Source organism: Phyllostomus discolor, chromosome 13 (assembly GCF_004126475.2).
Source record: "Phyllostomus discolor isolate MPI-MPIP mPhyDis1 chromosome 13, mPhyDis1.pri.v3, whole genome shotgun sequence".
In the NCBI taxonomy this organism is placed as follows: Eukaryota; Metazoa; Chordata; class Mammalia; order Chiroptera; family Phyllostomidae; genus Phyllostomus; species Phyllostomus discolor.
Genome location: NC_040915.2, coordinates 9,456,823 through 9,469,011, shown reverse-complemented (window position 1 = coordinate 9,469,011; position 12,189 = coordinate 9,456,823).

The window sequence follows — 12,189 nt, the reverse complement described above, 5'->3', positions numbered from 1 at the left end:
CAGTCTGTGAAAGGACATTTTTAAATATCAAAAGCGATAACAGCTCAGTGTTGAATATGTACATATCACCTCCCTGTCCTGTACCACATCTCATTCCCTGGGGTAACCACTATTCGTGGTGTAAACTATCAGATCTACACACACACAAAATATACAGTCAGAGGTAAGAATGTCAAGACTCTTAGTGATTAGTTTTAAAAAATCTGACGTCAAATTATACGTAATGTTCTGGAACTTACTCTTTCGCTTACTACATCATGGACTTAATTCCATATTGACACACAAGAATCATATATACACACATATGTATATACACAAACAACTTTATTGAGGTATGACTGACAAAATAAACTGCACATACTTGAAGCATACAATTTTGGTAAGTTCTGACACCCTTGAAACCATCACTGGATTCAAAATAATGAACATACGCTTATCTCCAAAAAATTCCTTATCCTCTTTTGCAATCCCTCCTTCAACAACCTCTGACACTACAACTGAGTTCTCATTTCCTAGAATTTTATATAAATTGAATCACAGAGTATGTACTCTTTGTTGTCTGGCTATTTGCACTGAGCATAACTGTTTTGAGATTCATCCATGTCATTGCATGTATCATAGTTCTTTATTGCTGAGTAATATTCAATCGTATGGAGAAACCACAGTTTGTTCATACATTCCCCAATGATGGACATTACAAATAAAGCTGTTATGAACATCTGTACATATCTTTGTGTGGACATATGCTTTCATTTCTCTTGGATAAATACCTAGGTGTGGAATAGCTACATTATATGACAGATGTATGTTTAACTTCTAAAAAAGACTGCCAGTGTCTTTTCCAAAGAGCCTATTTTACACTTCCACCAGCACTCACTTGTTTTAATCTAATAGGTGACTAGAGGTATTACATGCAGTTTTAATTCACACTTGCCTAATGCATTTTTTTCATGTGCTTCTTTACCATCTGTGCATCTTCTTTGGTACAGCCTTTATTCACATATTTTCCTAAATTTGGTTGGGTTATTTGTTTTCTCATTATTGAATTTGGGGAATATTTTATATATTCTGGACACAAGTCTTTTATCAGGACTTAAAACTACTTTTTTTCCCAGTCTGTTTCTTGTTTTTCTACTCTCCTTTTGAAGAGCAGATGTTTTCATTTTTGACAAGATTCAGTTTATCAGTGCGTTCTTTCATGGATTCTGATGTCAAATTGAAGAAATCATTGCCTAAGCCACATTCACAAAGATTTTCTCTGATATAGCTTATAATTTTCAATGTTATATGTAGGTTTGTATTCATTTAACTTTTGCATATAGTTCAACGTATGAATCAAAGTTCACTTTTTTTGTAAATGTCTATATCCAATTATTCTATCAACGGCTTTTGAAGAGACTATTATTTTTCTCCTCTGAACTGCCTTTGCTTCTTTGCAGAAAATCAGTTGTCCGTGTATGTGTGGGTCTGTCTATTTTTAAACTCTCTATTCTATCTGTTTGATGTATTTGCCCATTGTTATGCCAACATCACAGTTTTGATTTCTGCAACTTTATAATACTTATTAAAATCAAGTAATTTTAGTCCTTCAACTTGCTCTTTTTCAAATATGTTTTGGCTGTTCTATGTTCTTTGCATTTTCATATAAATTTTAGATTCAATTTTTCTTTTTTTAAAAGATTTTTATTAATTTATTTTTAGAGAGGGAAGGGAGGGAGAAAGAGAGAGAGAGAGAAACATCAATGTGCGGTTGCTAAGGGCCGTGGCCTGCAACCCAGACATGTACCCTGACTGGGAATCAAACCTGCAATGCTTTGGTTCGCAGCCCGTGCTCAATCCACTGAGCTACACCAGCCAGGGCTAGATTCAATTTTTCAATACCTACAAAAAATTGTACTGGGATTTTGCTATAAATTGCCTTGAATCTAGAAAATAATTTCGAGAGAATTCCTATCTCAAAAATACTGGTTTTTCAAACCCAACAATGCAATGTATCTCTCCATTTATATAGGTCTTCTTTTATTGCTCTCAGCAATTTTTGAGTTTTCATATAGATGTTATAACATTTTTTTTTCAGAGACATACCTAGGCACTTCACCATTTTAAAAATACAATTGTAAATAGGGTTGGTTGTCAAATTTTAATTTCTAATTAGTTGTTGCCAGTATATAGAAATACAATTGATTTTTGTATATTGAAATTATATCTTTCAATCTTGATAGAATCATTTATTAGTTCTAGGGACTGCCTTTGGAGTCTAGTACATTCCATTGGATTTACTATGTGGACAATCATTTTATCTGTGAATAAAGGCAGTTATTCTTCTTCCTTTCCAACATAAATGCTTTTTTATTTGTTTTCCTTGCCTAATTGCACTGTACTTACGCTGAATAGTGCAACGTTGAATAATAGTGGTGAGAGCAGACACCCTGGTCTTCTTCCTGATCTTAGGGCAAAAGCATTCAATGTTTAACCAGTATCTTATTACCTGTAGGTTTTTCACAGATGCCTTTAAACATGTTTAAGAAGTTCCCCTCTATTTCCTACTTTGCTAAGAGGTTTTTTCTTTGTTTTGTTTTTTAGAATAGTGGATGTTAGATTTTGTCAAATGCTTTTCTGTATCTATGAGATGGTCTTAGAGTTCTATTCCTGTTTGTTAAAATGGTGACTTATATTGATTGCTTTTCAAATGCTAGCCTAATTTTGCATTCCTGGGATAGAACTCACTTGGTCATAACTTTTTATCTTTTTTACCTGTTGTTAAAATCAATTTGCTAAAACTTTGTTTAGAATTTTTGATTCTATGTTCATGGGTGATATTGGTTTGTAATTTTATTACAATAGTCTTGTGAGATTTTGATATCAACTAACACTGGCCTTACAACATGCTGGGAAGTGCTTCCTTCTTTTTAATATTCTAGAAAAGCTTATGTAAAAATGGTATTATCTATTAGTTAAATGTTTGGTAGAATTCACCAATGAAGTCATCTGAACCTGGATTTTATTTTGTGAGAAGGTTTTTAATCATAAATTCAATTGCTTTAGTGGATTTGGGCTACTCAGTTTTTCTATTTCTTCTTGAATGAGCTTTGAAAATTTGTCTTTCAAGAAATTTATCTTTTTCATCTCAGTTTTTTAATAGATTGGTGTAGTATTGTTCATAATAGTCTCTTAGTATTTTTTTAAGATTTTATTTATTTTTAGAGAGGAAAGGGAGGGAGAAAGGGAGAGAGAGAAACATCAATGTGCAGTTGCTCGCAGCCATGGCCTGCAACCCAGGCATATGCCCTGACTGGGAATCGAACCTGTGATGCTTTGGTTCGCAGCCTGCATTCAAACCACTGAGCTACGCCAGCCAGGGCAATATTTTTTAATGTCTGTAATGATGTCACCTTTCTAATTTCTAATATTGGTAAATTTGAGTCTACAGTCTATTTTACCTAACCAGTCTGGCTAAAAGTTACCAATTTTACTGGTCTCTTTCCAGGAACCAGATTTTGGTTTTATTGATTTTCTGAATTGTTTTTTTGTTTGTTTGTTTGATATCTCATTGATTTCTACTCTGATTTTTATTTCCTTTATTTTCTTTCCTTTTGGTTTAATTTGATATTTTTCTCTAGTTTCTCATGGTTGGAATGGAATTCATTGATCTGAGACCTTCTTCTAGTGCTATAAGTATCCCCCTAAGGACTGTTTTAGTGGCACATCATCAATATCTGAATTAAGAGCATCTATTAAATTCAGAATGGATTCCCCCCTCCTCTATAGCAGTCAGAAAACTCTTTCAAGGCAGTGAAATGTGGGCATTCATAAGACTTCTATGCTGTCTCAAAAGCTGTTGCTTCATATGCTTTTTCCTTTATGGGTGGGGGGTTGTTTCTGCAGAGGGTGTATTCAGTCCCTGTTTCCCTATCTTGGTTGGAATGAGAGATTTCATACTTAGTAATGGCTGAGTGAGAAGTTTCCCTTGTATGGAAACATCACAAGTCCTTTAACTACTCTCTTGTTGGTAGACTTTTAGTATTTACTATCAGAAGTATGCAGTGAAGATCACATATTTGGTACACCTCTGTGAATATTACTGAAGACTATTCCTAGAACTGGAATCACTGGTTCAAATATTTTAGATTTTAATAGCTATGGACATATCTAAAATAAATATAGGTTAGATAATGGTAATATACTTGATTTTCAAACTAAGGAGCACAAAATTATGCCAATAATTTTTTAATAAATCATCTCTGTATAGTCCTTTTGCAGGGAGTCAATGTCATGCTTGGAGAAAATAGTGATTCTGATGGTTAGAATCAGAACAGTCTAGGCTATGCTGCAGTACCATACTGCAAAGTCTGGTGATTTGAAAACACACAAAGGTTTGTTTCTCAGTCATACTACATTTCTCTCACGATCCAGCTAGAAGTCCTGTTCTCTGTTGTCTTCATTCTGGGACTGAAGACGATGGAACAGTTACTGTATAAAAAGTTGTCAGTCTGTAACGGAGGGAAGGAGACAGTGGCACACATGCATTGCATCTTATGCTTCCAACCATTTATTCCATTCTCATTTCATTGGCCAAAGCTAGTCAAAATAGCCACTCCTATCTTTAAGAGGGTGAGACAATCCAATCTTACCATATGCTGGGAAGGGGAAACCTGGAATGTTTGGAAATAGCCATAATGACTGTCACATTAGTAAAACTGCAATCAAAATGTCATGAAATACATATATTTATCCTCATCCAAGGACATTTTTTCTTTGCTCTTAGAGAGAGAGAGGAAGGGAGAGAGAGAGAAACATCAGTGTGAGAGAGAAACACAGATTGGTTGCCTGCGGTATGTGCCTGGACCAGAGATCACACGTACCTGGACTGCAGATTGAACCCACAACCAGGGCATGTGCCTTGACCAGGAATTGAAACCACAACCATTCAGTTATGGGATGATACTCCAACCAAATGAGCCACACCGGCCAGGGCCGAAGAATATTTTTAAGCATAAAAAAAGGTCTCACTTTTATAAAGTTTGGGGAGGGGAAGTCCTCAAGGCAGCACTACTTCTGATACCAACTGCAAGTGTCAGGGATCTTCAAGACTGCCCTGCTTCTAACAGCTGTAAGTTTGGGAGGTCTCCAAGACCACCCTTAGATTGATTGATAATTCTCTAGAAGGACTCAGAGAACTGACTGAATGCTGCTATATTCATGGCTATGCTTTATTACAGTGGAAAAATACAGATCAAAGTCAGCCAAGGGCAGGTATGCATGGGACAGAGTCTAGGAAAGTTCCACATGGGAGCTACCAGATGTCATCTCCCAGTGCAGTCATAAACAGCACTAAATTCTCCCAGCAATAATACGTAACAATATGTGTGGAGAATTGCCAACTGGGGAAACTCACTTGAGCCTTGGTGTCCAACAATTTTACTGGGGCTGCGTCACACAGACATAGCTGGCTGCCTTTGTGGCTGACCTTTAGTCTTCAGTTCCTTCTGGACCTTCAGGTCCCTTCAGTCCACAGGTCCCTTCAGTCCACAGGTCCCTTCAGTCTACAGGTCCAGTTGGTAACTGTGTGGCCCAAAGCCCTCATGATGAATGACATTGTTAGACGTTTGGTAAGGCCCAGAGCCCCAAGTAAACAAAGCCAGCCTGTCTTATCAGGCAGAACCTTCCAAGGCCTTTGAGATCACACTGTAGGAGTTGAGGGCAAAGACTACATTTCTCTTTAGGTAAGATTAATTCTTTACTACAAAGGGGTTAAATCATATTTGATTTAACATCATTTCATAATGTTACAATTAAGTTGTCTATGGATTCTATTTGAAAGAAAAATACATCTGAACTGTATCAGTAATACTTGATACCTAGTAAAAAGTCTTCATTTTTGGCAGTGTGATGAGAAAAATCAATGCCACATTTGCCTTACTATATAAACTGTCCACTTCCCAAAGAAAAATTCAGGTATGTTTCCCACTATTTTTACCTTGCATGTTACCAAATGCATAACCTACATAAAAAGACACTCAAAGATTTGATTTGTTATCATTTGTCCCATATGAGGCCTAAAATGAATTTAATTGTGCTCTGAAGAGCTATCCTGCTTTCCTTTAAAAATTTGGGTTTTTAATATTTAAAAAGGTATGTGATCTATTTTCTAAATAGGCTAAGATTTTTTTTATTGTTGACACTATTACAGATGTTCCCACTTTCCCCCTTTGCCCACCTCCACCCAGCCCACCCCCTTCCCTGGCCTGTGCCACACTGTTGTGTGTCCATGGACTGTGCATATTAAATAGGTTAAGACTTTTTTGCCTACTCAAGAAATTTTTGAGATTCAGCCCTCACTTCATTTTTTTTTAGATTAAACTTTCCCCAAAGGAAATTAGTAAAGGAACTATTTAACTTTACTAAAAAATTAAGGCTATTCATTTTTAAATCACAGATGCCAACTAGCGTGTCTCTAAATGTGGAAGAACTTACTGCTGTTTGCACCGTATTCAAACACAGCATGCAGCCCCGTAAACATGGGGGTGTTATGAAATGAGCATTCCTAAATGGGTCAGGGTTAGTCATTGCTGACAACAGTGATTCAAAGCCACCGCCGTTTTGAAGAGTGAATAAAGTCAAGGGGATTGCATAGAACTCACGATTTCATTAACACCATATGCTATCTGATGCAAGGTACCTTGTCTTGCATAACTTGTGGATCTGAACTTAGTATTTCTTAAATTAGAGGAGAAAAAGGATTTTTCATCTATTGCTTTTCACTTATGTTTTTTAGTGCACAGTCATTAAAATGTAACATTGAATTATGTTTTCCAACTTTGTAAATTACCTGGTTTTAAAAGCTGTAACCCCAAAGAAATAATTCTGCAAATGTACGTTGTTTTAAAAACAAAAATAAATCTATTGCCATGTTTAACGAAACACTTTATAGAAATACTCTGTTAACCTAGAGATAATTTTCTAGAGTCCTTTTATTTATGAAAGGCAAAACCCTGTGTTATTACTTTGATTGTCAGCAGAAGCCTGGGATCATTGAGAGAAACAGGGTCAGTCATTCTAACTGGTGTTAATAAAAGTGGGTTAGTAGGTCATATTTTATAGCTGTCCTGGTGATCTACCATTTTTTTAAGTTTTTTAAAAAGATTTTATTTATTTAGTTTTAGAGACAGCTGAAGGGAGGGAGAAAGCAAGGGAGAAAAACATCAAAGTGTGGTTGTCTTTCACGTGCCCCCCCAATGAGGACCTGGCCTGTAACCCAGGCACGTGTCCTTATTGGGAATCGAACTGGCGTTCACAGGTCGGCACTCAATCCACTGAGCCACACCAGCCAGGGCTGATCTATCATTTTTAAGAGCATTTCAAAAAGCAGTCATTAGCAAAAATGAAAATTGCTTAGTTTTTTTAATAAAAAGAAAAAATTAACACTGAAATATTTTCTTTATAAACAGCAGTAAATGCTTTTAAGTTATTAAATGTCAATGTCCTCATTTATGGCAAGTTTCCCTATGTTAATTCCAAATCTTAGAAAAATGATCTATCTTAAGATTGAAAATTAAGTACACAGTAGTTTAATTTAACTTACTAGTTTAGAAACCCAGAGGGAGTTTTTGTAATGATTATTATTCATCATCTTAAGGAATGTGCTGTATTGCCAGTCATTATACTGAGATCATAAAGTAGAATAATTGTTAAAGGAAGGAGAAAAATACTGTAATATTTAATGGAAGAAATACTTAAAATGCCACAGCACAGCAGCAAACACACCAATCAAGTACCCAAAAGGAAACAGGGCTGCTCTTTGTTACAAGTCATTAAGGAGACACTGGAAAAACAGGCTCACAGACATCAGCCTGGTTCACCAGCGACAGCGGTAACCAATCCAGGACAGAGAACCGTGCAAAAGTACAAGCTGTGAGCCACACAGTCATCTGTGCCAAGCAGCTAGGTTCTTGTGACAATAACGTTCACTACAGCTCACACTGCCGCTGAATGCACAACCCCCCTACGGTGAGACTCCTAGATGATGGTGTTAATTAAAGTCACAACAACCGCAGAGATTAATGCAGAGCACAGCACATCCAGTTTTTACATTTCCCTGTATGGACCCCATGTACTGAGTAAAATTATAAAGCTCAGCATTTCCTATAGGGAGTGTTACATCTTCAAATCTTTCCTGAGTCTTCTTATTTGAAGCTTACAAAAAAGTGGGGTGAGGTACGCAAAACAGGTACAAACAACAATGTCAATGAAACCACTTCGCTGACCCATATGCATACCCAGCACTTGGGAGGGGTGTGGGGTCTAAGATGGGCTTTGAAGGAAAGGTCAGACTTTGGGGAATGCAGAAAGCTCTGGATGTAGGAGGAATGGTTTTCCCCCAGCAGAGGGGCGCAGATCTCCTGGGTGACAGCCGGAGCTACCTTCTTTCCTGATTTGCAGTGAATTTTCAGTTCCGGTTGCATCACAGCAAAAGAGTATATTTTACATCCCCAAATCTTTGTCGAGCAATTTGCCTTCCTATTTAAAGAAAGAGGTTTTCTCTTCAGAGAAAATTTTGTTACTCATTTTCGCTTTATCAACATTGATCACACCTTCTTACCTTTAGGGAACTTTTCAAACCTTTGAAAGGAAATCACGACACCATCCACTATTGAATGGAGTGTGTTTCAGTAAGAGCAAATGGCTGTTGAGTCATATCCTGAAAGTGAGTTGTTACTTTTAGCAGAATAATTACACAGGTGCTTCAGGAGAGAACCCAGTCAAACTCTTTTATATTGATGTATTTCTCTGTGGAACAGCTTTCACTTTCAACCTAGAAAAACTCACTAATATTAAACTCGTAGAACTACAAACACAGGTTGCCACTCACAAGTGGTGTTGGTGATGGGCCACTACTGCACGGGCTCCTGAGTATAATTTAGTTGCATTTCCTTGAATGAGCTACCTGGAAAATTGTGCTGGAAACATTACTTAATAAATCACAGCATTTCTTATACAATATTCATAGCATCCTAGCACTTTTCCTAATTGTTCTCACTATAGAGTTTAACCATCATCCAACCATAAAATGTAATAGATTTGAGCAAAAGGTCCTTTTCACAAATTCAGATTCCTCTATATTGTGGAAATGATATAAAACCTATTTTCAAATCACCTAAATTTAATTTAGACTTATTTTTGCTATTATTTCATAGATGTACATTGAAAATGATAATGACTATACTCCTGAATTATGCAGAGAAATATCTCCAACTAGTTTTAAATCCAATGCTTCACATTTTAAACTTTGACGTGCAGCATCCTGGGAAGCAGAAAAGATGATGGGAAGGCATCCCCTGGTGCAGCTCGCCGACCCGGTGACGTCACATCATCCTGTTCTCTTGGCTTCGGTCTGTCCGACTCACTGCCCCAGGTGCAGACAGTTTTCTACACAGAGGACAATAATGTAAAATGATTTTTGAATACACTACTTAAGTATGTGCTATTTCATGCTGAAAAAGACTATGGGTGCGGTCTCTGGATTTTCTGCAGTGGCTCCGGACACTCCTCTCCTTGGCTGGTTCGGCCTCGTCGCCTCAACCTCTCCACATCAGCGTGCTAGGGCCCCGTTCTGGGAGCACGCCCCCTCGGTGTCAGTGCTGGTTCTCTCCGTGATGTTAGCCCTGCCCATGGTTTTAAGCTCAGTCTGTGTGTTACTGACCCCAAATCTGTATTTCCAGTCTTCACTTCTCTCTTGAGCGCCAGATTTTATATCCAATTCTCTATTTGACTTCCCTTGGATTTCCAATACTCATCTCAAACTTATGTCCAGAGTAACTTCTAGACCTTTTCCTTTGATACCTGCTTCCTTTGCTGTTTTTCCTCTGCTAGGAAACAGCACCACCATGTTTTTGGTCGCTCTGGACCAAATCGTTGGAACCGTCATTGACTTCCCCGTACTGTTTCACATTCTACATGCGACCTGCCTGCAAGTCGTCTTAGCTCTGCCTTAAAATGTGTCCAGAGTCTGAATGCCTCTCACTACTCGGACTACCACCGTCTGACAGGTGCTCGAGCCACCAGCACCCCTCACCTGCAGTGTGCAGTGGCCTCCTCACAGTCCTCCCTGCCTCTACTCTTGCTTTGACAATCTATCCTTTTTCTTAAAAATCCTCACCTGAGGATATGTTTATTGATTTTAGAGCAAGAGGAAGGGAGAAGGAGAGAGAGAGAGAGAGAGAGAAACATGATGTGAGGGAGAAACATTGATCAGGTGCCTCCCCTACGTGCCCTGACTGGGGGCTGAACCCACAACTTTTTGGTGGGGTGATGCCCCAACCAACTGAGCAGCCAGCCAGGGCTCTACTACATATTCTTTAAAAAAGCTTTTTAAAATTACAGTATAGTTGGCATACTGTATTGTATGGGTTTCAGGTGTATAACATAGCTAACCTGACACTTGTACGCCTTATGATGTGGTCACCGTGATGAGTCTGTTAACCACCGTCGCCATGCCTGCATTGTATTCTTAATGCAGTGGCCAGAGCAGTCGGCTCTGTCCCTCCTCTGCTTCAAACCTTCCAACTTCCTTACTCAGAGTAAAAGCCATTCTTTGTAAGGGCCTATGAACCCTCCCCTCAATCTTTTTATCCCCCCATTTCTGTCACAGCATCTTCTGTTACCTCTTCCCTCTCTCCCTCCCTCTACTCTCATCACAAGGGGCTCCTCTTCCCGCTTCCTCAGACCCTCCAGGTACACATTCCCCTTAACCTAGAAGGCTCTTTCCATAGACATCTACAAGGCTTACTCTCTATCTTCTTCGGGCTGTACTCAACTGCTACCTGCTTTTTTTCTCCTTAGTACTAACCACTATATAATATACAATATGTTTTGCTTCTCTCCTACTTGAATGTAAACTTCAGACAGGCAGAGATTTTTGATCTGTTATGTTCCCTGCTGTATCCTCATCACTTAGAATAGTGCCTTGCACATAGCAGGTACTCAATGCTGAATTATAGAAGGAATGAGTAAATGGATGTCTTGTCATCTCACAAAAATGGTCCAGTAGTCAGAAGATGGATGGTGGATGGATGGACAGATGGATGGATGGATGGATGGATAGACAGACGGACAGATGGATGGATAGATAGATAGATAGATAGAAAGAAAGAACAAGTCTATAGATAGGTTGGTATAACTTGTTATTACCTCTCCCCCACCCCTATCTCAGGGAAAGTGCAATACCAATACAAGTATAATAGCAATACAGATTTATAGATAGAATTCTCCCATTTTAAGCCAAGGACAGCATATAATCATTATACATTTTATATTTCTCAGAAATTATGTATTAAATAGTACCTTTCATTTGAACATTTTAAAATGTGTTTTAAAAAAGGAATGCCATAATTACATGTAGTTACACATCACTGTTATACATCAGCTAGCAGCAGAAGGCTTAATGCATTCAAGATCTCACTGGCTTTTGACACCTTTGTATTGGAACAGAAAATGCGAGAGGAGCCCAAGTAGCAGTTTGACATTTACAATATGCCATTTAAACCTTAGAAAGTCTATTATTGCCTGGCTTGTTAGCATAAGAAAAAAGTGAAATGACTTGTAGACTGTCAACTGAGTGTCGTGGTGGCATTGGGCCCGCAGTCACCTCACTTAACTTCACTTGGTTCTTCCTGTTTACTCAGCATAGCACGACTGAACATATTACTCAGGAAGGCTCTGAAAAGGAAGTGGGGCTCACTCTTGGCGGTTAACCAAAAGTGTTTTCCTGAGGTCAAAGTGTGAGTGACACACACACTCTGTGTTGACCACACTAATGAGGTAAAGACAAGTGTTCTTTCTGAGACTGAGCTCCTGCAAAGTTGTCAAATGTTTAGAGTGTGGCTTGGGTGCCCTGGTCTCCTGATAGCATGCCCCTTAGCACTTTAAATGCCCAGAACCCTCACTCTTCTTCCTCCTGAAACTGGCACACAGGAAGGCCTCTGATGACAGGTTAAACAAGCTACCTCTTCTAGGGTTGTTGTATGTCCTTTTGGAGAGAACAAAGCCAGAAGCAAAACCACTGACGTGCCAGTGGTAAAGTTTCAGGAATCAATAAGCCAGGTCCAGCCTCTGTGTGTTAGGGGGCAGGACTCTGACCGCCAAGGCCCAGAGATGAAATTGAGTAGGACAGACACTCACAACCCCACATCC